Genomic DNA, 27,365 nt, shown 5'->3' with positions numbered 1-27,365 from the left:
TGAATGCTACTTGTGTTAATTTTGTTAAGATTTATTTTATTCTTCTTCTTGCTCAAAAGCCAATGAGAGGAATCAGAACAATCACCTATTCGATCCCATGTTGCTGAAAATCCAAACTCAGGGCATGGTAGCACATGCCTTTCACTTCAGGACTGGAGCAACGGACAGGCAGATCTCAGTGGCTGGAGACCAGCCTGGTTCACTGAGTGAATTCCAGCTCCACACTGAGGCCCCATCTCAACAGACCACCAACAAAAAACCCCACCACCAACAAAAATCAAACGTGATCTGAATTTTATAATTGTTTTCCTTAAAACACAATGATATTTCTAAAAAGGTGTAGGGAATAAAGTCAGGTTTATTTTTTTGACTTATGAAAGTATGAAATTTTAATGTTTTACCCAAATTTATTACTTCGGGGGGGAGGGGACTCACCAAGCAATTCCAGTAATTGTTCAATACTAACAATTCTGTAGATTTTTCTGAGGGGGCCATTAACTTGGGACACTCCCTTAGTAGGGATTTGTGGGGAGGGGTGTCTGGGTCATGTGGTCAGGGGACCATTCAGGCCTAAGCTGGGGGTGCTGGTGGAACTGATGATTTGGCAGTAACATAAAATATCTTCAGTGTCCTGTGTCACTTAGCACACACTGATCAAGGAGCTCAGGGGGCCCAAGACAGCAACTTTATTGCCAGAAGGTACTGAAGTGTTTCAGTATTAACAACCTGTGCTATGAGATGAAGGCGATACCCTATCCCTGCACCTCCACAGGGCACGCTATACCACACCAAGTTGCTTGGTAAAGATACAGCTGGCCTTTAGGGGGATGAGGCTGGACCATGGCTCATTTTCACAGGCTTGGGTTAGTAGATGAAGCAATATTCTTTTGATTTAGGCCACTGATTCTCAACCTTCCTAAAACTGTGACCCTTTAATATAGTTCCTCATATTTTGATGACTCCCCCCTCCCAACACTAAAACTATTTTCATTGCTACTTCGTAACTGTAGCTTTGCTATTGTTATGAATCATCATGTAAATATCTGTGTTTTCTGATGATGATGGTTTTAGGTGACCAGAGGGGTTATGGCCCATAGGTTGAGAACAGCTGATTTAAACCCTCTTTTCTCTCCATCACTTTTTCTTTACAAAGTAACTGCACTGGTAATTGATCTTTGCTACGGACTCCATGGGAAGAAACAGGAAGAAAGTAGATAGAATAACATGTGTGTTAACGTGTGTTCTCAGCTACTCCCTATTGTACTATGTCTGGGATGGAAATAGGATTTGGAGGTCACGGAGGTTGCTGGATGAATCTTCCCAAGTTTTTGGAGGAGGCTTTGGGGAGCAGTGTCCAAAACTTGATGAGTCTAAAGAATGAATAGACTTTGATAGATTCTTTGTTGCTTTCTATTCTTAGGTTGTCTAGTGGAGCTTTAAAAAAAATTACCAAATTTATTGTGTGTGTGTGTGTGTGTTCATGTGTGTGTGCACTTGCGCACTCTGGGAGTTAGTTTCCCTCCTTCCGTCAAGGGCATTCCAGGCATTGAGTTCAGGTTGTCAGTCTCGGAGGCAAGCACCCTTGCCAGTCAAGCCATCTCACAGGGCAGCCCATGGTATTTTAAAAGGCAGGCAAAATAAGTATCAAGACAGTGAAAATGCAGCTCCCCTTTCTCCACCTGCCGCACCTCACTTCAGAAGGGAGCAGCGCTCTGGAAAGGGACCAATGGACCCTTATTTGTGCAGTTCTGTAGCTCCGATCATGTGTGCTTCAATCTTTCGCAGCCGTGTTCTACTCACTAAGGAAGTGTGGTGACCCTAGGCTTTGTAAGTGGACTTTTGTGGAACGTGACAGAGGTGTCAAACCTGGCGGAAAGAGACTGCATAGTTGTTTAGAAATGAAATGAACTTCCACTCGGAGAAAACAAAGAGAAAGAAAGTAAGGGGCTCAGGATCCTGGGAGCTGGGGTGGGGATAGGGCCACTCCAGGTTGCCCTGTTTCTCCAGCTCCGCCTAACTCATCATATTTTGGACATCTAAGACATTAGTAATTTTACTGACTTTTCTAGTTAAAAGAAATCTTAACCAGAACATGTCAAACTCTGGATCTAACCAGTATCTGGGCAACCCTGGCAAGCCTGCCCCGGAAACCGGCACTTTTGCCAACTATATGTTTGGTTCGGATCTTGCATATGGTGTGCACAGCATGCTCGCCACGGAGCTGCAGGACAGAGGCTAGCCACGCAGGCCTGCTCTGGCAGAGTTTGGTTAGCCGCGAAGCTGTTCTTCCTCCAAGACGTCTCAATCAACAAGGCCTCCAACAACTTCTATTCTTTTCTTTTTCTTTAACACTGTCCTCTCATTGCTTGTGTTGGAGGGATCAGAACTGCGAGGGAGCCTTTCATCCCGTCCAGGGAGTTTGTGGGGAGCTGAACCAGGACGACAGGATTTGGAACCCGAGAGGGCGTCTTTTTGTCTGTGGTGGCCTATCGCCACTCAAATCCAGTGTGTAGGTTAATAAGGCTTAAACTTTAAAGGAAGGTTGAACATCTGATTGACAAGCTGGTGAATAAGAGTCCAGGGGGGAAGTTGTGGGCTTGGAAACTTCCCCGTTTCCTGAGATGCAGTGGAATTTTAAAGAGCCCTTGTCTTAAACAGAAGCTAACGCCTCACCTCGAGAGGTTTGGCAGCATGGAAATGTCCAAGTGTCCCTGCTCAGTTTCCAGAGGCCCCAAGACTGGCATTTGTTTAATCAATAGCTGTTGTCTATTGTCCTCAAATCAAAGAGTAGCTAGAAGCACCCATCTCAAGTCAGAATTATCAGCTGTAAATGCAGCCTCATGATGCAAGGTGGTTGAAACAACTTGTAAGAACACTTACAGGCTTAGAGAGAGAGAGCACTTGGTTCTTTTGGGGGGTGAGCCGTATGTGAATGCGTGTTACCTTTAGAACTGACAGTTGCTGAACATGGGGTTGTGTTGATTGTTGTTTTCCCTGCTAGGTCTAAAATAATGTTTAGATTGTGCTCTGAGGTCTTGCACGTTCCCTGAGTTGCTCCTGAGTTTCCCAAACAACATGAAGATGAACCTGAGACTTCCATCCAGGCATTCTGTGAGCATGAGTTCAAAACCATGACCCCTGGCAGCCTAAGACTGTGACTCTGGCTGCAGACCTCAGTGTTCCCCTTTGACAGAAGAGCTGGTCCACAGTCATCCTGGATAGATAAGGTAAGTTTGGTTTAACACCCCCTCCCCAAATAAGGTTTTAGGATGGAAAGAACATATGCCTTCCCCTTCCCCTAAAAATTGATTCTTACATATCTGTGAAAGTGTAATCTCTCTCTCTCTCTCTCTCTCTCTCTCTTTCTCTCTTTCTCTCTTTCTCTCTCCATCCTAAAAGTAGTCATTGTGTCTCAATTTTTCATTTTTAGTATTATACTAGGAATATTTTGGTATGGCTTGAAAATTACTGTGTTTGATAGAACCTATTATTTATATATGTGGCTATGTGGATGGCCATTTTTCCATTAGAGAATATGTAAAATGTTTGGCATCTTCCCAGTTATGGCTGAAATGCACTATGTTGTATCATCCATATCATTTTCAGCAATGAAAACCTGGGAAAGAACATAAAGACCTTTGCCACCTGTTATTCCATAAGTTCCCACAGAGGGAACTTGTTCAATGATGTCATCAGAATTTTATTTTGCTTTATTTACTACTATGGAGCATGTGTGCATGATTGTCGCGGGCTTGGGGACACATGTGCATGGAACACGTGGAGTCTGGAGAAGAACGTCATGAAGTTGGTTCCCTCCTCCCACCTCTGCATGGATTCCAGGGATTTAACTCAGACCATCAGGCTCGAGCCATCTGAATCTTAGAGTAGCAGTGACATTTGACTGTGTCAGCCCTGGAGGCCAGCAGATTCTCAGAGAGTTTTAGTGACGTGTGTGTGTGTGTGTGTGTGTGTGTGTATAGCCAAACACTGCAGTTAAATTGCTCTTCTCTGATTTTTCTTTTCTTTTTCTTTATTTAACAAATTTATTCTTCACTCATACATTACATCGCAAGCACAGTTTCCCTTTCCTCCTCTCCTTACACACCGCCCCACAACCACCTCTCCTCGACCCCCCTCATTTACTCCTCCTCCATTTCTCTTCAGAAAAGAGCAGGCCTTTAGTGATATCAACCAAACATGGCATATCAAGTTACAATAAGATTAGGCACAAACCCTCCTATCATGGCTGGATGATGCAACCCAGGAGGAGAAAAAGGGTCCCAAGAGCAGGCAATAGAGTCAGAACCCCCCCCCCCAGCTCCCACTGTTAGGCATCCCACAAGAACACCAAGCTACACAGCCCTAACATACATGCAGAGTGCCCAACTCAGATCCATACAGGGTCCATGAGTTGCTTCAGTCTCTGTAAGTCCTGCTTAGTTGATTCTGTGGGCTGTATCCCCATGCTGCCCTCAACTCCTCTGGCTCCTACAATCATTTCTTCCTCCTCCTCTTTAGCAGGGTTCTGAGATCCACCTAATGTCTGGCTGTGAGTCTCTTCATTTGTTCCTATCCGTTGCTGGATGATACTCTCTGATGGCTGGACTAAGCACCACGAGTATAACAGAATATTAGGAAACACTTCACTGACTTTTTTCTTTCCTGTCACACACCCAATCTTGTCTTCTTTGATTTTTCCTGAGCTAAGTGACCCTTAGCCTGTGTTTACAACTATCTGTATTTCCCGTTGGGAACATCTCTGTCCTTCAGCCTACTGTATATATGGGTATCTCCTTTCTACCTTCTCTGCTCTGTGGGTGTCTTTGATTCTGTTCAGCTAAGATGCTAGAAGCCAATCTCAGGGTCCACTCCCTAGATCAGTCCAGGAGTCTTGCTTCCCCAGGCAGAGAAAAGTGAGTTTGCTAAGCGGGTGCTCCACGGCAGAGGCAGGCTGCTCCGTGGAAGAGGCTTCACTATGTCCTCTACTTTTCAGGGCTATGCTCTTCCTGTGCTTTAAATAGCCACTTTCCAGAGGCCAGGATGGATCGGATGAAAAGCTTCTGAAGTCAGCAAAACTCTGGCCAAACACCCAAACTTGGTATGTGTATACAGCCTTGCCCTTGGATGTTTGGAAGCTTCTGGATGCTGAGCCATTTTTTTCTCTCACTTGCCCACTTGAAAGGAAAGGCAGAGGCTTAGAGAAAATAAGACATAAGTAAAAGGAGTAGTCACTAATAAACAAATCACTGATTCAGTTGATTCTCTCCGTCATTTAGCTAGTGAGGTCTGTTATGGGTAATGCTGCCAACGAATGACTCCTGCTTCATGGTTCTTATCATGTACAAGGCTCTCCACATGTGTGTCATGTGTGTGTCTGTGTGATACCATATCTGTGAGGCACATCTTACCCTGTCCAGTTCATGGAGGCAGAAACAAACCTGGAAAAGGGACTCAAAGAGTACAAAGATAGCTTTCCAAAACTGAATGTCATTCATCCGTGAAACTTCACAACCATTAACTTTCGGTCATGTTCCAGATGCTGTGCTAAACCCAAGAGAAAAAATAAGTGTGTGTGTGTGTGTGTGTGTGTGAGGGGGTGATTCATATGCTTAGGAGTTTAACAGGGTAGACACATGGACACTCGGAAAGAGCATAGTGAGAAGTCGGATATAAAACCAGGCCCGGGATGCTTGGCAGGTCTCTAGGCTCCTAGCCCAACACTGGTCATCTGGGACACTTCTTGGAAGAGGTGGCCTTAGAGTGACGTGTCTTTAAGAGTGACTATATAAGATTAGGTGGGGCTGGAGAGATGGCTTGGCAGTTAAGAACACTGTCTGCTGTTCCAGAGGACCCGAGTTCAACACCCAGCACCCACATGGTAGCTCACAGTGTCTTTAAAGCCAGTCCCAGGGGATACACTGTAGGCAAAACACCAATGAACATAAAATAAGAAAAAAAAAAACCATAAAAGTATGAAGTTAAAAACTAAAAAGAAAATTTTTTTAAGGAGTTAAAAACATAAGATTAGGCAGGTCGAGGAGTAGCGTGAACTTGAATAGTTACAACAAATTGCAAGCTGCAGGTTAATTCCCAATTAAATTAAATTAAATTAAATTAAAATTCCTAATTTTAGATTGCAAGTGAAATTGTCTCCATACCTCTTTGCAAGGGAACTAATCTTTCGTCAATTTTAGGCACAAAACAAAACAAAGCACAAACAAACTCCTACCAACTCTGATTTTCTCTTGTTATAAAGACATGAGCCAAAGACAGCATGTGAGGTAAACACCTAGCGGAAGTTGTCAGAACCGCCAGTGAGTGTGACGTAAAAGTCTAGAGGACCCAGAAGAGCTGATGTTTTGGGAGTTAGGGAGGACAGCCGGGATGAGTGGCCATTAAATAAAATAGATGGGACTAGTTGGAGAAAGACGGCCTCTCTGGGTAAGCCAGGCAGAGTTAAAGGCTCCGCCCTTCTGAGCAGGGATTATCAACCCAATGTATAGGGGGAACATAAGAAGATCAGTGCACCACATGTCTATTGTGATTAGGGTCCCAGATAACTCACCAAAATGGATTTTCAGGGATCAAAAATAGAAGTATTACCTATCTGGGCTTGGACAGTTGTGACAAAAAGCATCCTACAAATCTATGAGGCACATCACATCCTTCCCAGTTTGTGTCCTTCTCTTGGTCTTGTTACTTGCAGCATTCATTTGTTAATTGATTAACTGCTAGTGAGGAGGAATCTCTACACACTGCTTGGTCACCAGCAAGTGCTGCACCCTTGGGTGAAAGAATAGGAAAATCTCAGTCTTGTGATGTCTTCCTAAAGCTCTCCAGTCTGTCCCTGCTGACCCTTCTGTCTTTGTTGGTTTGTTTGTTTCTATTATTTTTGCACTCAGGAGGCCGAGTCAGGAGGATCTCTGTGAGTCTGAGATGGTTTACACAGTGAGTTCCAGGAGAGCCAGGACTATCTGGAGAGACCCTGTCTCAAGAAACTGCTGGGAGGAAGAGGAAGTGAGCTCAGATGCAAGGCAGCTCCTCTGAGAGACAGACGCCATGCTCTCCTCTCCAGAGCAGATGCGATGAAGCTCTGACCCAGGATGGACGTAGGCTAGAATCTTCCCGGTAAGCGCATCTTGGGGTGCTACACACATGAACAGAAATGGGCCAAGCAGTGTTTAAAAGAATAGAGTTTGTGTGTCATTATTTTGGGGCATAAGCTAGCCAGGCAGCCATGAGCCGGGCTGTGGGAAGAGGCCCGCAGCTCTTACTACAAGAAACAAAACACAATTATGTGTCAGCTGTGATTGGCTACAGAGCTGAACACTAATACAAAACAAAAACAAGTGTCCATCTCTCATAAGCTTATTCAATTAATGTGTATGTATATATATGCAATATATGCATGCTCATATATGCACATATATTTACACAATTGAATAAGCTTTTGTGTGATGGATATATACATACACACACACACACATATATATATATGTATACACTATACACGTACATACACACACACGCATAAACACTCAATGGCTCTCCTGAATTCCTACGCCAGGAAGAAAGCACAGTGTGTGTGAAGGTCATCTGCTTTGTGTGACTGTGTTGAGCTAAGGATGACTTGATTCGAACTGAGGAGGAAAAGTCTAAGAGGACCGGGATGCACTTGAGAGCAATGGTCATGAGGAGAATATTACAGTCCTTGAAGCTCTGTAGCTACTACATGTTAACCGCGTTTGTAAATTGTGGCTTGCCTAGTGGGGACTGGTTATTTCATAATTTCAAATGTTTTGAACTATTTCAATAATGATTGTTGCTTAAGGTGTACTTGGGTAAATGCCTGCCATATGTGAGATCTTTGCCAGAAATTTTGCACTCCGTAGGTACAGCAGCCCTGTGAGGCTGGCCTTCAGTTCAGGCTGTGGGCAAGGAAACAGGCTCCTAGAGCAGGTGCTAGAGGCAGAATGCAGGAAAACTCCTGGTAATGACAAATCACACGGCCTATCATATGCCAGGTATCTTTTACTAACCTCCTTGAAAATATGTAGTCTAAGCCACTCTCCGTTCTTTTTCTCTCCCTCGCTCCCTCCTTCCTTCCCATTTTGCCTATCTGCCTGCCACTGGACAACCTAGGGCTAAAGAGATGTCTGATTCTGTAGTCATTCTATACGCAGGCACAGACTGGGAAGGTACAAACAAAACCTTAGTGAAAAGACCAATTCTCACGGGGAATTATTGAAGACCAACCACTAAGAAGTCTCTGTAGTGTCTGGGCATGACTCAGCCTATAGACTTAAAAGAGAGTGTCGGCAGCCCATGAGATTTCAGGGTCAGGAATCTGAAGCCATTGCCCATGGTTATCAGGACTGTATATAGTTCATTCTCAATTGGTGACTGCTCCTAGCATGGATGGATTGTCAGAGATTTAAATATTCTATCAGCATTGCCAACATTTGATCTGTTGTTTTATTTTAAAAGTCCAAAGGCTGTACATGCATAAGTATAATAATAGGATCCAGACTTTGCTGGTGCAGCTGGAAACCAACCTGGGTGGTTGAGCCAGATGAGCCTGGGAAGGTGCAGGTTTCCATATACCTGAGCCAAGAGGGAGTCGAAGACCCCTCGAGCCAAAGACTTCAGAGTTTTGTCTTTGACTCTCTTTGTGACATAAACTTACCATCCCCGTTCTCCTAATGCCATGGATTCATCCATGTCTCCTGAGGACTCATGTGGTGAAGCTTGGGTCCCTGGCTGATGGCACTGTTGGGGGACAGTGCAAACTGTAGGGATGGGAATCTAGTTAGAAGAGGTGGTTTATTACGAGGATGCCCTTGAAGGATATCATTTATCTCTGGACCACTTCCTGCCACCACGACAGGAAGTCATGTGCTCTGCCACATGTTCAGCTTTGTCTCCAGCCCAAATTGATGGAGCCCAAGAGACCATGGATTGAAACCTTGAAGCCAGGAACCCAAATACCCTTTCCTCCATCGCATTACTTTCTTGTGGGCATTTTGTCACAGACCAGAGATCTGATTAATTCACATCCCCTGGTCCTTCCATGCCTTTCCCTTACTGTTTCTGTAAGCATTTTCTGAACATCTCTACCCAGGAGTACAGCACAAATTCTTTGCTCTTGAAGGTCTTACGCGCTACTCAAGTCATAATAAAAATGCCACCGGATGATGTGGAAACACCAAGGAGGGGCCTTCAATCCACCTCTGGGTGATAGTGAGCTTGATTTCATGGAATCTGTTGCTTGATTGACTGCATGCAAAGGAGAAAAGAGAATGTCCAGAAAAGGGGGAACACACAGACCTTTCTGAAAGAGCAGTGACTTATCATAGATGGTCCAGAGGAACTGGGTATCTTATTAGTGGGAGAAATCATGGATGGGGCTAGCAAAGGAGAGAGCTGAACTTTCTTCTCTAGGCAACAGGGAATCAATTAAGTGAAGGCTTGACAGCGTATGGTGCTTTAGGATGATAGCTAGGGCTGCTTATTGGTGCTGATGTGGAAGGCAGAATTCAAGGGACGAGAACAGTGAGGAGGGAAGCACTGTGATGTCTCATCCACTAGGGCATCCTTTGGATGGATTGAGGAAATGATGCATTAATAATAAAACCAAAGATATCTTCAAGTACTGGTGAGCATCAACACCCATGTTCTGCGGGCATGGACTGTTGCTAAACTTACTGCAGTCTTGAAAGGATGGCTTTAAAAACATCTAGCTAGTCAGATGTGGTGGCACATGCTTGAATCTCCGGACTTGAGAGGTGGAGGAGTTCTATACCAATCTCAACTGGACCGTGAGTTCTAGGCCAGCCTGGGATACATGAAACCCTACCTCAAAACAAAAACAAACCACCACCGTCACCAGCATAACCAACAACAACCAGTATGGCCCTTTTGCCATCTCCCAAGAGCTTTGGAATCTCTACAGAGCCCCACAAAGGGCAAACATAGTAGCTCAAAAGTAGCTGTGCCTGTGAAGCTAGGCAGATGTGTTTGAAGCTCAGTATTGTAGCACTGCCACGTTTATATCTTCTTCCTCCTCTTCTTCTTCTTCTTCTTCTTCTTCTTCTTCTTCTTCTTCTTCTTCTTCTTCTTCTTCTTCTTCTTCTTCTTCTTCTTCTTCTTCTTCTTCTTCTTCTTCTTCTTCTTCTTCCTCAAAAAGTAATCATCCACTTAACTGCTCCAGTGAGAGCTTAGACCACTGTCAACTCCTGGGGGGCAGAAGCAATTTATTTCCCTTTGCAAACTGTGGGCACACTGCTCTTTGTTTAGACTTCCTGTTCATTGCCCCTCTCCCGAGGGTCTACAGGCTTTGCATTGAATTCTCACATGCGGCTACCAGACTCCCCGCGGTAGCATCATCCTCATTTTAAAAAGGAGAAAGCAAATCACTCCAGCTAAATCTGCAGTTCACAGGGACTGTGAGCTGTAGAAGCGGGCTGCTAACGCAACATACTGTGTCTTTTGGGGTACATGAGGCCTCATAAGCAGAGAAAGAAACACCCCAAAGATAAGACTCTGGCCTTTGGAATCAAGCTTTCTTGCATCAACTCTGCCTTTTATTTATTTGTTTATTTATTTTAGTTACTTACTTTTATCTTTGTATATGTGTGCCACTGTGTGTGTGTGTGTGCATGTGTGTGTGTGTGTATGAAGGTCAGAGGTCAACCTTGGGTGCAGGTCCTCACCTTCCCCTTTGTTTGAGACAGGGCTGATATGGTTAGGTAACCACTGTATATGACAAGCTTGCTGTCTTGTGAATTCTGGGAATTCTCTACCTCCCATCTTGACATAGGAGTGCTAAGACTGCAGGAATGCGCTCTGACTGGCCACACGTGGGTCCTGGAGTTTAAAGCTCAGTCCTCACTCGCATGGTGATGGCTCTACCTACTGAGCCATCCTCCCAGCCTTGACTTCTACCTTTGGCACACGCCATCTGTGCTGGCTGGTCTCATGTCAACTTGACACAAGCTAGACACAAGGAGTGAAGCTCAATTGAGAAATCCTGCCATAAGGTCCAGCTGTACGGCATTTTCTTAATTGGTGATTGATGGGGGAGGGCCCAGCTTGTTGTGGGTGGGAGTACGCATGGCTGGTAATCCTGGGTTCTATAAGAAAGCAGGGTGAGCAAGCTAGGGGAAGCGAGCCAGTAAGCAGCACCCCTCCATGGCCTCTGCATCAGCTCCTGCCTCCAGGTTCCTGCTTAGGTTTCTGTCTTGACCTCAGGGATGAACTACAGTGTGGAAGTGTAAGTAAATAAACCCTTTCCTCCCCAGCTTGCTTTTTGGCCTTGGTATTTCATTGTAACAATAGAAAGCCTAACTAAGAGAAGTTGGTATCAGGACAATGGGTGTTGCTGTGACAGAACTGGCCATGTTGTTTTGGGGAAGATTGTGGAAGGACCTTGGAACTTTGGGCTAGAAAAGTCACCAAGTGTCGAGAGCAATGCAGACGATGGAGCCTGGCTTGTGAGATTTCAGAGGGAAGCAAAGACTCTACCAGGGTCTTTGTGTGAAGCTCCGTGGTTCTGGTTAGCTGGGGCTGAAGAATCAGCTGTGATTAACAAGATATCAGAACCACTAAAGTGAAACCTTGGCTTTGCGGGTATACTCAAGTGCTGGTTGGCTGGAGCTGAGAAATTCGCCGCGATTAAGAAGAGAACAACATCACTGAGGTGAAGCCTTCTGGGAAGTGTTTTCTGAGAGCACAGAGAAGCCGTGTTCCAGAGGCAGCCAAGCTTATGTTATGCCACAGGCTGGCAGCCGGACTTGGTAGTATAAGAGTCACCCAGGTGGTACTGGTTGTGAAATCATGTGTGGGTCACGGAGAGCAGCTGAGGCTTGGCACGGAGAGAGGCCAGGAGAGGCCATTGGTGAAGCTGCAGCCTCAGGGGCAGTTGAAGGCCCAGGACTGAAGGGTTATGCTGAGAAGTTGAGACTTGGCACCATGAAGAGAGCCTAGGAGAGGCTGTTGGGAAAGTGCAGCCCAGTTGCAGACCCCAGTGTTTTGGAGATGCCAGAACCATGGAATGAACACCAAGAACTTCAGCGGTGGTGGAGTGGAGTCAGCCAGAGCCCAGAAGACGAGCTGTGTGTGCTGCAGAGGGTGGAGCTGGAGAAGTGACCCAGACCTTTGGAGGAGCCCAGAAAACAGTGAGTGGATCCCAGACCCTGGGCATTCTGTTATTCACTCTGCTGGTGGTGTGGTTTTGCTTTGGTCAGATTGTAACTGTGCCCTGGCTCTTCCCTCTTGAAGTAAGAAAGAACTTAATTTATTTTTGATTTTACTGGAGCTCACAGCTGAGAGACTTCGAATTTAAATACTTTTGATTTGAAAAGAGATTGGTTATTTTTAAAGTGACTGAACTTTTTTTTTTTTTTTCGAGACAGGGTTTCTCTGTGGTTTTGGAGCCTGTCCTGGAACTAGCTCTTGTAGACCAGGCTGGTCTCGAACTCACAGAGATCCGCCTGCCTCTGCCTCCCGAGTGCTCGGATTAAAGGCGTGCGCCACCACCGCCCGGCTAGTGACTGAACTTTTAATGTGTTTGAATTTGTAAAGATTGTGGGACTTTTAAAGTTACTTATGATGTGCAAGTTATTATTTTAATGCGAGATCTTGGGGATGAATATGAAAGGGAGGGTTTTAACTTAGTGATGTATTTGTGTGTCAGGTTGGCAAGGGGGTCAATTGTGCTGGCTAGTCTTATGTCAACTTGATACAAGCTGGCGTTAGCTGTAATGCTTTAACAACGGAAGGTACCTTGGCAGGGCGGAGCCAAGGTGCTCCACAAAGTCACACCATGCAACAGATCCAACGTGAGAATTTTACTAGCGGGGGTTGCAGAGGTGGTCAAGAGAGAAAAAGAGATGTGGGGAGGGGTGGGAAGAGAGAAGAGAAGAAAGCACGGAGAGAAGGCACTTGCTTTTAATAATGGGACATGGTGTCTGTGCATATGGAGAGTGCACGAGGCAGTAGCAACAGTGTGGCATTTGGGTGACTGATAATGACATATCCTGCTGCCCTTGGTTCCTGAGTGAAGTCTAGTGGAAATGCCTGAGTGCTGACAATAGCCTTAAGACATTTTCTTAATTAGTGATTGATGGGGGAGGGGGAGGGCTCAGCTCATGGTGGGTGGTGTCATCCATCTCTGGGCTGGTGATCCTGGGTTCTATAAGAAAGCAGGCTGAGCAAGCTATGTGGAGCAAGGAGTAAGCAGCTCCCCTCCATGACCTCTGCATCAGCTCCTGTCTCCAGGTCCCTACCCTATTTGGGTTCCTGTCCTGACTTCCTTCAATAACGGACTACACTGTGGCCATGTAAGCCAAAGAAACCCTTTTCTCCCCAACTCGCATTTGGTCATGGTGTTTTGTTGCAGCAATAGCAAACCCCATCTGAGAGACTAGCTATGGTCTCTGCTCAGGGGCACATAAGCAGGAACTCACGTGAAATGCAACGGTGCAGGTAAAATACTCAAAGGACCCATTCCAAATGGATGGTCAGTGCTGTTAGGTCTCGAACTCAGGACAAAGGGAAACTGAGGTGTCTATTTAACATTTGAAAACAGATGCTGGCCCTAGTGGTCTCTCAGCCTTGCCAATACCTGTCACAGAGTCCTTCTGGCTGGCATACTCGCCCACCCTAAAGATCTCCAGCCTCTGAACTCATTTCCCTTCTCCAAGCTTCTTTGATTCCTATGCAGCCCAGCCATTTTGGCTACCTTGATTGAGTTATCTTGAGTCTCTTGGTCTCTGGGTTCTCAGGAGCTGTCATAGCCTCATTTTTTTTTCTTTCAAATACATTGTGCTATTACCACAAGAATTGTCACAATCAATCCTCCTAGCCTCAAGTGGTCCCAGAATTTCCAGGCATGTGTGTTTGTGTATGTGTGTGTGTGTGTATGTGTTGGGGGGGTCAACTTGATGGAGACAGTCTGTTGAGTAAAATGTCATATGCCCACCTTGGGAGAAAGCACTGGCCACACACACACACACACACACACACACACACACACACACACGGTATATATAGATTAATTTATTCCCCAACTAGAAAGCACACATCAAGATCTGAACTCAGGCAGTGGCTCCAGGTCCAGCATACTTGACTGTCTTTACCCCTCGTTTTTGTGTTTATGGCCATGTTTGGAGCAAGAATAACCTGAATGATTAGAGACCTAAAGAGGACAGGGAGAATTTGTGCTTCACTAGTGCCTTCGAAGGGATTGCTTTTCATGAAGATTTCAAATGGCACACATTTGTTCTGAATGATTAACTTTGTAGAGCTGGGATAACACACATTTTTTTTTTGGAGTAATATAAACAAAAATGAGATGTTAATTAAATAGTTACTTTTAAGAGCTCAGTCATTTACTAGTTTGGAAAAAACCTAACCATTGCATTATTTTGTTGCCATTAGCTTGAATATTCCTAAAGAGAAACATGAAGATGGAATGCTTTTATTGGGTGTTTAGATTTACATAAACTTATCAACTGGGATGGCTGGCTAATATCCTTTTTGTCATCTAAGCTTTATGTCGCCATAAGCTCATGAAGTTATCCCCATGGCCAAAAACAGTTCTCAGGGATGCTCTGAAGCTTGCCCAAGCACATCTGGAATCTGGAGACCTGGAGTCAGGGGCTTTCTATTTTATCATCTACTCAACTGAGCAGACAAAAGGACCTTCAGTTTAAAACCAGCAAACATTCAGTCTTGATCTTCATCCTCCACACCTTGCAGCTGTGATATTAATGACATTAAGCCCATGCCCCGACATTGACCAAGAGGTAACATGGATATGCCTAGAGGGCAGAGCAATTTTCAAATACTTTCAGTCTCCAATTACTCCATATGTGAGCAAGTAGGACAACAGCAGTTGAGGTGAACAGGACGCAGAGATGGGGCAGAGGAGAGAGGAGATGATATTCACACCAATCATGGGGTCACAATGCTGATATCTAGATGGCATGTGAGCATAGTTTAGAATATTGAATTGAATCAGGCAGGTGTCTGATACGCTCTGCCAGGGTTGAAGAGTTTGGAGAGTCTGATGGGCCCGAATCTATAAGCACTCGGGGAAAATGATCACTGGTCACTGAGGAGGTGGAGATGTTGGTAGGGAAGTTGGGCTCTGGCCAAGGGAATGTGGTTAGGAAGCAATGGGTCACAGAATTAGCCCTAAAATATACTAGAAGATTTTCTAAACAGAATGATGACATGAGTTTTGTAGAGAAATTAAACTTCTGAAGCAGGGCTGGTCTGGCCTTTCTGTGATAATGAAGGATTTTTTTTTTTCAAATAATCATTCTCTTTAATGTAGTGGCCAATGGCTACATGTAATGATAGAATATTTAATCTGTAGATAGTGTAACTAAGGGACTGCGCTTTTTGCTTTATTTAATTTATGTAAATTTAAGCTTAAATTGAAGTGTGTGGCTAGGAACGACCATGTTGGATGGAATTGCTCTATTTAAAGAAGTATGGGCTAGATGATGTAGATTAGTGGGTAGATGGTTTGCCTCATATTCACAAAGCCCTGAGTTCTACTCCAAGAATTCATGAGTCAAGCAATAAAGATGTATGCCTATACTGCCAACACTTGGAAAAGTTCAAGGTCTTACTGGGCTACACATAGACCCTGAGGTCAGACTGGATCAATAAGTCAATTAAATTATATTAAAAAGCAGAAAATATTCTAAATCCATTTTTTATCAGAGGCTTGTCAACAGCTGTGATAGTTAAATTATAAATGGAAGAAATCTTCATGGATTCACAGGTACCCCCTGAGTTAAGAGTTTATGATAGGTAAAACAGCAGAAAAGAACACCCCTGGTTAATTTTAGATAAGTGTCCACAATTAGTATTGTAAACAGAAGTTTATTCAAACACTGTTGGGTGATGGTGTCCACCAGGTCGTTGGACCATTGTTGTCATTTGGGATTGGATGTGAAGGAAGAGGTTCCAAAGGCAGACAAAGGAAAATTCATTTCTACCTGGTATTTGGAATGTTCACCCTAAAAAAGTGAGTATCCCATTCATTAACATGAGGATAATTTATTACAAGGTCAACTGAAATTTTAAGTTGTCATTTTGAGGCCAGGAAAATAACAACAACAAAACCCCTCCCCCCAAAACCTTGGGCAATATATATAAATGTGTTACAAGTCGAGACTAACCCTCCTTGGCTCCCGAGCAATGGTCAGCAGTAGCAATTCCACCTCAGAAAGCCTCACCCGGCAACAGGTATGATCTTCAGGGTCTCATTCTCTGTCTGCCAGACACCACCTCTTCAAGAGGGAGCTGCTGGTACCCAGTGGTGAAAAGGTTAAGGCTTTCTTTGTGTTTCCAGGGAGATGGGAATGGGTCTTGTTTCCTTTTGCAGGAAGCCTGAATTTCAAAAGCAGGGGAAGCAAAGGCTGCAGGGTCTAAGATTCTAGAAACCTCCCAGCCTCTGAGGTTCGCATGGTCTCCTGGGCTCTGTGAGTCTTCCCAGGAACAGACGTAGCTTTTTCCAGGCCTGGAAATGGAACAGTTCTCTAGCACAGAAGAACATAATAAGCATTTCATGCCTTAATTTTTTTATAATTTTATATTCTTGGAGTAACAGTGGGGATGGCACGACTTTATTATTATTAATTATTATTATACTATTATAGTTTTCCAGTCTGCCTCTTTGATATTTACAAGTTCAGACAGCGTGTGGTTTCTAAGCCAGATTTCATAACCTTAAATTACCTTCCCACTTGGCTTTCGTCCATTTTATTCTGTTTTAGATCTTGTTTATGTTTGGCTTAAGTAACGAATTGGCGGTGGAGTTTATTTTGCCACATGGATGGAAAGTATCAGACGAAGACAGAGTTTTGGATGGCTTCTACATCGAAGCATAGCTACAAAGCTTGGGTGTCAATGCTTGCCAGCCCCTGGCTGGTTGGCTGAGTCCTAAGATGCCCACTGAATTCTGCCTGATCTCTATCAAGTGCCTCATGAGGCTGTAAGCTTCACGTCTGCAGTCTAGTGTCTCTGTTCAAAACACAGAGAGTCTCTTTGCTACCAGGTTTGGCATTGAGAGTCATACATCCGAAGTGCATATGTGTGTGGCCTGACGTGAACTAACATGAAAAGCAGCTCTAAAAGCACACAGTTGAAGATCCTAGGTGCCAGACGGAGCTTACACCTTTCAGAACAGGGCAGTTTGCTTCCTGAGACAACACTGAGACCATCTGGAAAACTGCTACAAACCAAGTTTTACAACCTCTGTCCTAGACCAACTGTGTGTAAGATTGGGAGGATGGGTTCTACCATGATATCTTCAACAGGTCTTTAAGGCACCTCTGAGCTTCTCTTAGCCTGTGAACCCCTACTGTAAGAAATAAGAGCCTGAAGAAACGTGCAAGGCAGTGAGCAAAAGGGTCATGTGTGTGCAGTTAGGAATTTCTCCTCCAAAATGGGAGAGACACTGGAGCCGGCTGTGCCGGGTCAACCAACCTAATGCAGAATGTCTGTAAGGATATGGTGAGTGTCTGAGCCAGGGTGTCGCAATGAGGGCTAGATCAACTCCATCTAAAAGATGGCAAGGGGATTGAATTTACAGTGCTTGGCCACTGATATTTATTGAGTTATGAGGGTAAGAACTCAGAGATGACTCCCAGCTTCTGATTTAGGTAGATACCAACCTTCTTCAACAAGATAGAAAACATAGAAAGTCCCCACCTTTTTTTTTTTCTTCAAACAACAACAAAAAAAGCCAGAGAATAATAATTCAATATACAGTTGTATTTGTGTGGTTTGATCTGCTTGGCCAGAACTCTGGAGGAAGGATTCTGTTGAAAGGTTGATAATAAAGTATTGACCACAATGTCATGAGCACAGCGAGGCTTATTGAAACCACATGCCTCCTGAATGGGAATACATGTTATGACGGGCCTGTCTTCACTTCTCTTGGGCACCTGCATTTTTAGCTAAAGACTTGACTGTGAAGGTTTTCCTGAGCCTGAGCACAGAGAAAGCCCTGTTAGTTAGCACACTGGTACCAAGGGCCGGATTGTGTGAATATAGTCTTCACCGTGCCATGTCAGATCTTTGACAGTGGCAACTGTGCCAAACACCAAGGATGTGGTTTTGACCATGGTCTGTATAAATGCAGGTATTGAGCAGCTATGCAAAAGAATGGTTATTCTGTGTGGTCATAGACTTCAAAAGGTCAGAGCATAGCAAGGTCACAGCATTTGATGGCAGAAAGAGACCTCACTAAGCCATCAAACCTGCTTATTTCATAGATGGGGAAATTAAAGCTCAGAGTTGCTCAAGACGAGGGACCCCTTTCAGGGTAAATACAGGATGCTTTGCTCCACGATTGCTTGGACACAACCTCTAATTTTGTTGCATATCTCACTCAATGGCAGTGATAAGGGTGAACACGGATCAAGCACACTAGGTGTCAGTAGGCGCAGCAACACAGATTTTTTTTTTTCTTCGAACACTGAGGACTGGAATTCCTTCGGTAGTAAATGGAAGTACCGAAGTTAAGACTGGGATCTTGTTAGATTTTGTAAGTGGGAATGTGTTCTATTGGTCATTGTTAGGATTTAGAGGTGTAAGGCTTCCCACAGACTCGCTTGGTCTCCAGTTGATAGTGCTCATTTGGCTTCTATGCCTATCTCATCTCTCCCTAGTCCTTGTTTCTGTTTGTGGATACTGTATCAGCTTGGTGCTGTCCTGTGTTCCCATCAATGTTCTCCTGCTCTGCATAGAGCTTGTTCCCCATTTGATGACAAGCTCCAGGTGGTCATCTTGTTCACAGCCGTCCATGGACCCGACACCTAGCGCTAGATGAATGCTTTTTTGGGAGAAGGAGTAGGTGGAGGCATGTCAGCTTTTCAAGAGCAGTGGTTACAAGGTGGCCTCAGGCTCTGGTGCCACCATCAAAAATTTTTTGAAGTAGAAGGGAAAAAGAAAAGAATATTCACCTCTAGGTCCTGGATTCACAAAGACTTTTCCTCATTCAGGAAAAGAGGGCAGTTGCCATAGAGAAAAGACGGTAAAGAATTCCAAGGAAATATTAGGGTGAGCTTGCATATTTTTTCTCCAGAACATTCTCCAGGGGAGAGAGGGATGAGGAGAAGAATGAAGGACACCTCTGTTTAGTGTATGCACTGCTCAGCCTGCCTTCCTCTGGGGTGCCCCGGCGACCAGGCCACCAGTTGAGGTACCTCACAACACCAGTGTACGGTGGGCTACTGTAAATGATACTTGTGAGAAATGCCGAAAGTTTGAATATTTGTCCAAGCCCTTCCTCTAAGCTAGTTCCTCTAAGAGTTTTGGTCATAAAATAGATTATTGTGAAGCTGGAGGAAATTGGCATTCTGGGGGATGGGGATGATGGGGGTGATGGGGTGACCATACAGATGGCAGGGAGCAAGAGGGGTCTGAACCTGATGATGTACCCGTCGTTTAGTTGGCTGTGACTGCAATGTTATGGATCCGCAAAAGTATCCCAGGAGCATCCTTTCCTGGGGGCTTCTCTGCATTCAGGGGGCCAGAATGGTGCTCCCTAGGAGAAATTACTAACCACCAGTAACTGTGGGAGCTCCAAGAAAAGCCCCAATGCAGAGGCGCAGAAGCCCAAGGGTCACTGAATGGAGGTGGTTGGGGAAAAGCCCGTTTCCCCTCACCCTTGTAGATGATAGCTTGCTATCCAAAACGATAGCCTCAAAAGTCCTGCCTACATAAAGTGTGCCCTACTGTAGAGCAAGTGAGCTTGTAGGTGGCCAAGGGATTGGCCAAAGTATTCAGGCCGAGGGGCAGAGATGGGAGCTGTCTCCCTTGGGTCTGTGCTCCCATTGTCTCATCCCCTCTCACCTGAGACTTAGTAGCCTTTTAGAAATCAAGATTAGGAAGAAAAAGGCCGGCAGCGCCTGAGAGACTGTTTGCAGCAGCACACTTCACCTACCGGTGGCTGCCGAGCTGTGTGGTCCCCAGGAAACCCTTTCAAGGCTTCGTCTTTTGTATGTGGAGAGGATGGTGATAAAGCATCCCTGCTCCCGTGGACCCTGAATGAAAGTCAGCGGTTGAAAAGAGCACGTGAGTAGCTCGAGTGGGGAGGCAACCACGGGAGGTTCCCTGCGGCCTGCCAGCCTCTGTGAAAGCTGGGCTGTGTCACCCAGTGCTTTGGTGACCACGCCACTCCCTTCACATATTGGTGTGTGTGTGCGCGTGCGTGCGTGTGTATGTGTGTGTTTGTACTTGAGTGTGTAGCTGTCTGAGGATGTTCAGTGCTGCAACCAGGGCTTGTGGGAGGGATAGAAAATCTGATCACTGGAGGTTTTCTAACTCTATAGGATAAACTTTCTCCCCTAAGTGGACTGCATTGCCTGGCATCCATTGTGTGTGTGTGTGTGTGTGTTTAAGTACATGCATGGAAGCCAGAGAACAACTAGGCTGTGGTTGCTCAGGTACTGTTCATCATCCCTCTTGTTCTTAAGACATGGCCTCTTATTAACCTAGACTGGCCGTACAGATGGGACAGGCTTGTGAGTTCCCGAGATCCATTCTTCAGGGGTAGGGTTCTGCAAGTCCCACAAAAGTCAGATTTCCTTTTGTTATTGGGTCTGAATGAACTCTGATCCTTGTGCTTGTAAGTAAATACTTGACTGTTTGAAACATCTTCCAAGCCCTGGGCTCTATCCTTTAACTCTGCCTTCCCATTACTGACTCATGAGGATGTCATGGGGGGATATTCCTTGTCCAGGGAGCAGGGGGCTTGCATCCATCATGCTCTGAGCACTCCCAGTCCACATGTGTGACAGTCACTGGAGAATGCAGCTCACAGTGTAGCCAAGAAGGGAAAAGGAATTAGTTCTGACTGCATCACACTGCCTCCAACATTGTGCTAGACACTAGAATCTTCTGTTCTTAGCTAAGACTCTAGGAGAGGCTACTTCCTTCCCCTTTTACTAATGCAATAGTGACGACTCAGAGATGAGTAGCCAGTAGCAGCACAGAGATCACCTGTGGGGAGCCCAGGGCTTTTACTTTGTTTTCCTGTGAAGATTTCTGAGCCATGAATATTGATGCTGTCAGCCCAGGAACCCTGGTGCCTTCACCAGGCAGGCTCCCCAGAGGGATCACTGGTTCCTTCTCTTCGGAGCATCCATATTTGAACCCGACTTTTTCTATGGCAAGCCTGTTCTCAGTCTTACTCTTTTATTTCCATTTCACCCAGAGCAGATGAGGTGGGCAATGTAGAACCTTTAGAGTCAAAAGCCTGAGTTCTACATGTTGGTCTGCACAACGACAGAGAAAATTCATCTTCCTCCAGGCTCCAGTTTCTTCGTTAGTGATCTAAAGTTACTCTAAAATGCTATTACAGGACCTCCGTCACTCTGCATTGCATCTGTAAGCACCCTCCTTTTTCAAAAATCCTAGTCTCTCACAGATGCTTCATCCCTCGAGCTAGTCTGTCTTAAAGCATAGCGCCACCTTCTGGTAATGAGGTGACTACGGTTTCACCCCCCCCCACACACACACACCCTTTTTGGCTAGTGTCTGGCTCCGGTTCCTCCCTTCTCCAAATGCCAGACTGAAAACCTAATGAGTAGTCACTGTCTACTGGCTGTGGGCACTATTCTTCAAAGCTTGCTAGGCAGAGCCAGTGGTGAGGTATGGCTTTCTTTCATCCAGAGATCATCATGTCTTTCCAGTAGCTAAGAGCTGGGGTGGTGTGTGTGTGTGTGTGGCGAGGTGGGGGCGGGGGCATGACACGGCTGCTAGACGCATACTGAGTCCCAGAAGGCATGTGTTCCTTTGGAAATCAAAGGCAGAAGTAGGTAGAGGCCCCGGCACACTTTCCTTTTCGTTTTTGTTTGAGCAGTGGAAGTGGGCGTCAGAAGCATCCAAGGAAGGAGCCCCAGATGCTCTCAGATTATTTATTTATTTATTCAGTTAGAAAAAAAAAAACCCATTCAAGACAAAAGACATCAGGAGAGGTATGTTTGGAGTTGTGTTGGAGCACCTGGCCTTTGTCCATCTGGCGTCTGTCTCTTAAGCATGCCGAAGGAGCTACTCCGAGGGTCTCCGACCCAGGATGAATCAAGGGCTCAGCTGCCGTGGGCTTTTGTCCCAGGAGCTAGCTCTCTGCTAATAACCTATGGGGATGGAGTTTGGAGTTGTCTTTATGTTGGAGACACTCAATTGTCCTCTGACAAGATAGGCTATGTGTGGCTTTAAGGACCCGGATGTATACTCAGCATTCATCTGGGGACGTTTGCTAAATGAAGTCTAGACTAACAGGTAGGAAGGAGCTTTGGTCCCAGAACTCTCTGCTTTCTGTGCTGGCCAGCCTCTTCCCTCTGGCAGCCCTGGCACCTTGCTCTACAAGGAGAGTAAAAACAGATTTCCCAGTTTCCTAAAAATGCTTCTTTCCAGTCCATGGTTCTAGGAGCTCATTGCCTGGGGAGTTTTCAGGTCCTGTGCAGGCTTAAGCATCCGGATTCTACCTGCTCGCAGTGTTCTGGGGAGCTGTGCCGTGGGTGCTATATGATGAAGTACTGCTGCTGCTAATGGGGTTGTTTGTCACATACGGGTGGCTAGGCCTGGATGGACCTGTGTGGCAGGGTGCCAGAAAGCCCACTGGGGTTGTACTTGGTCCCACGCTTAGAGTCAGCAGTGACCACCACTAAGGCTCCCATCTTCGTTCTCCTGCAGGACTTGTGAACAGTTTGAGAGGACGTGTAAATGGTTTCAAACGATGCCGTTGCGCGTCTCATTCAGTCTGGTGGTCCTGCGCAGACACACTTGTGTGCACAGGCACTAAATGAAGAGACCCACAGTGACGAAGACCAGCAGGGGGATGCTCTGCTGCTAGTCTCAGCTCTGTAGCGATGGGTAGGAGCTGGCGGCAAATCGCTTGAAATTCTGCGGGTACCTCGTCATGTTCATTGAAGATTATTAACACCTTTTGTAAGGAGCCAGAAGCTGACAGTGCAGTCCCCCAGTGCTAGACTTAGCTTGGCCGATGGAGAAATTAACATCATGAAACTCAGTTAATGGAGATGCTAGGGTTTCATGGGTTCCTTAACCATTAAAGATGAATTATGAGATCTCAAGTTTGAGCTCTCTGGCTTTGAGAGCAACCTGAATGGGTTGACATCACTGGTTGATGTCTCCCCCGAAATGCTGGGCTGCCAAAGTGATTTGGGGGATTACTTACATTCCGTTGCTTCCAGGCAAATGCATACGCTTTCCTATAGCCCCAAAGGGGGGTCATTCCTTCAGAGCCCAAGGCTGGAGGGGAATGGCAAAATTCTGTCTTTAGGGCTCTGGAGCTCTGCCTCCCTGCCCCACACTGATTCTGCCACAGTTGAGGCTCTGTGGACATTGTTGGAGATGTGTGTCATTCTTGATTTTCTAACTCCCTTTCCCTTGTATTCATTCTACACTTCTTTATGAGACACCATAAGTGGAAAGATGGCCATGGTGCTGTTTATCTGTGGCAGGGGGACTTAGTCATGGAAAGACTGAGAGCAGGAGCAGCTAGCTGACCAGTGCTCACTCTGGAAGGAGCAGCTAGCTGACCAGTGCTCACTCTGGAAGGAGCAGCTAGCTGACCAGTGCTCACTCTGGAAGGAGCAGCTAGCTGACCAGTGCTCACTCTGGAAGGAGCAGCTAGCTGACCAGTGCTCACTCTGGAAGGAGCAGCTAGCTGACCAGTGCTCACTCTGGAAGGAGCAGCTAGCTGACCAGTGCTCACTCTGGAAGGAGCAGCTAGCTGACCAGTGCTCATTCTGGAAGCTCTTCAGCCTCTCGGTTATCTGTTTTCTGCATGCTGGGTACCACAACGGTAAAGCGTTCTCTGATCATGAGTCAGTGGATCTGGAACCAGCCACTCTTCACGATCTTGCTAGTATGGGCTCCCAACCTTCAGCTGCACTGTCGTGTAAGGTGTAAAGGGCTTATGAGGAATGCCCAGCCCCAATCTTCTGCATCTGAATCTACTCAAACAGGAACTCCTGCAGTTTTTGAGCACGTGCAAGTGTGAGAAGCACTGGTTATCTCCAAGGTGTGCTTGTTCATTCAACTGATGGCTGAACAGCCCAAATCTTGGCTTCCTTGGCCCAGAAGACAGCCTTTCCTCCCAACCCACCCCCTTCTACCACCTCCATCCCTTTCTGGCACCAACGTTGTCTCTGAACCTTCTTTGGTGGTCCAGCTTCAGCCAGCATCTTGCCAGCCCAAGCAGAGACACTGTGCCACACTGACAGATGGCCCTAAGTAGAACAGACAGAAGAAGTGAACATTTATCAAGTTTGGGAGGAGAAGACCCCCATTCCCTCGGCAGAAGCTGTCAAACAGCTGTCATGCAGGAACATATGGCCCAGCGGTGAGGGGACTCTGGCTAATCCCGCTCTTGTAGAGATTAACTCTGATGAGTGAAGAAAGTTGCTGCTGTCACCAGGGGCTGCCTATGAAGGGATGGTTGGGGGGCTGCGTTGGGGTTAGTTCCCAAACTATTTCCCTATAACCCAGACTGAAAAAGACCGTGCTAAAGGCACCGGTAGAAATAGAAACAATAATAATACAAGAATAGCAACGTATTATATCACAACACTACTGATTTATCAATTGCCGGCTATATGTCAAACAACACACCAGGTTACTTATATCTACTATTTTATTCTCCAAGAGCACCTTTAGGGATTTATTATCCCATCCATTATGCAGGAAAATAGGTATCTGGGATGCAACTGTGGGTCTGTTGGTGGTGCCAGTGATGCTCTTGGCAGGTCAGACCACACTCATGCATGCATGTGCGCACTCACGGCGTTATGTACAGGGGCTTATTTAGGAACCTGGTGATTGTATATTTAAATCTAGACTGTTCCCCCCAGACTTGAGCATTAAGTTCCAAGTTGGTAAGCTGTTTAGGGGAGGTCATGGAAACTTTGGGGTGAAAGGTCTAGTTAGTGGTGACAAGGGGCAGGGCTTTGGGGTTATACTTGCCTGTCTAATGCTCTGCTTCCTGGACTGGTCACCCTGTGGAGAATTCTGCCATACACTCCTGCCAACCCCCAACCCCACTGATACTTCCATGCCTTCACTGCTGCGATAGATTAGGATCTTTCAAAGCCAGGAGGCAAAATAAACCCTCCCTCCCTTGTCAAGTATTTTGTCCCGGTGATGAAAAACATCACCCCAGCTTTCTATGTGGTGGCATCCAGGACAGTGGAAGATGGGACTGGCAAGCCTACCCTATTCGGTACTCCATCTCGTTCAGCTGCAGTGCCGGCACATCCTCCTAAGGAACATGGTTTCCAGGGCCCTCACCCCTGTACCGTATACCCAGGTGTCCTCCATGGAAGTGGTCGAACCCGAGATGCTAAAAGCAGAAATACATCCATACCGTGCAGCTTCCCCAAAGGCAAGCTTTCTTGTAGACAGAGGTCACAGAGCCTGGCCAGGAGGGGTTCCTGCAAGTAGAGAGGTGAAGTGAGGGCTATGGAGAGTTAGGCACATCTGTCCCAGCGACTCGAGAAGGTGCCTTTGCAAGCCTGAGATGACTCCAGGGGGCTGGAATTTCAGAAGTCATTCTGTTTCCTCAGCTGAAGATGCTGCTTTTGAATTGCCAGGTGTGTCTCTTTCTTGGTCCAGGAGTGGAGGCTGAAGGGCAAGAACCAGTTCCCTTTAGTAACTTGCCTTGAGATTCTGGTCTGATTAGGATGGGGGAGAGGGTTCTGAATGCAGCAGCAGAACTTTAACCAGGCTTGAGAATAAAGATCAGTCAGAGCTCAGCAGGCTTCCCCAAGCAACCTTGTGGAGATGCTGATCTCAGTAAAGAACTGGTTAAGTTCAATAAATGGTCCAAGATCATGCCCATAGGTCAAGAAGGCAAGCCTGATTGAGTCATGGGTCTCATGTCTCCCATCCCCACCCCTCCGCCAGGAGTTCATAATTGAGAGAGACAAACAAGCTAGAGACACTCTATTAGAAGCCTTGTTTCTTAAAGATCTCTCTCTCTCTCTCTCTCTCTCTCTCTCTCTCTCTCTCTCTCTCTCTCTCTCTGTGTGTGTGTGTGTGTGTGTATGTGTATATGTGTGCACATACCCACAGAAGTCAGAAGACGACACTGAATGCCCCAGAACTGGAGTTACAGGTGGTTGTGAGCTGTCTAATATGAACCCAGGTCTTCTATAAGAGTAGGAAATACTCTTAACCATTGAGCCGCCTCTCCAGCCATCAAAGTCATAATTTTGTTATGCACAGTTTAAATTATTACTGGGGGGAGAAAATCAAGTCCATGACATACACCTTTCTTGTGACTTACTGGGATGTGCAGTAGGCTGTGTTCTAAATGTCCTTACGTAGTGCCAGGATGCTGTAAATTTGCTACTTAGGTGGTAAAAAGGATGCTGTAGAGGGGACTGAATTAAAGACCTTGAAATGAGAGATTATCCTGGGTCATCTGAATCTGCCAACCCAAAGGGTCCTTGTATATGAAAGTGGGATGGTCTGGAGAGGAGGGTGTCTTCGTCAGGATTTCTGCTGCTGTGGTAAAATGCCAGGACCAAAGCAATCTGGGCAGGAAAGGGTTTATTTCAGCTTACAGTTGTAGAGCTCCTTCCCTCACCAAGGGAGATCAAAATAAGAATCTGGAGACAGGAGTTGGAGGGTTGGCCAGAGGATTGCTGCTTGCTGGCTTGCCCCTCATGGCTTGCTCAGCCTGTTTTCTTATACCACGTGGGACCACCCACCCACAGTGGCACCATTCCCTGTGGGATAGGTTCATCCCTCTCAATCACCAGTCAAGACATTTCACCACACACTTGGCTATAGAGCATTCTGGTGGAGGCCTTTTCTTAATTGAGGTTCTCTTCCAAAAATGACTCTAGCCTGTGTCAAACTGACATCAAAACTAGCCAGCACAGATTGCCCAGTTTGGTCCCTAACACCCACATAGTGACTCACAACTGTCTGTAACTCCAACTACAGGATTCTGACACCGGCTTCTGGTCTCCTCTGGCACTGCATTCAGACGACATGTGTACACGGAAGCAAAACATTCATTCACGTAGAATTAATAAGTCTTAGGAGGAGGAGAGGGAGACCAGAGTATGAGGCACAATTACTGTGAAGAAAAACGTGGTTTGCTACAGAATTAAGGTATTTGGGTACAGAAGTGAACACTGATTCATCACAAAACACCTTCCCTTCCATCCTCAAAATTCCAGAGATGGTTAGGGATGCAGAGCAGAAGAACACATCATCATGTCTTGCACTGTCAGAAAGTGACAAACACTCATACGGGGTCTGTTGTGGAGATAAGGAGCAGCTGCTACTTCCGAGGGAGGGGT

This window comes from Chionomys nivalis, chromosome 1 (assembly GCF_950005125.1).
Source record: "Chionomys nivalis chromosome 1, mChiNiv1.1, whole genome shotgun sequence".
Lineage (NCBI taxonomy): Eukaryota > Metazoa > Chordata > Mammalia > Rodentia > Cricetidae > Chionomys > Chionomys nivalis.
The sequence above is the reverse complement of the archived record's forward strand: the minus strand, read 5'-3'. Positions refer to the sequence as shown.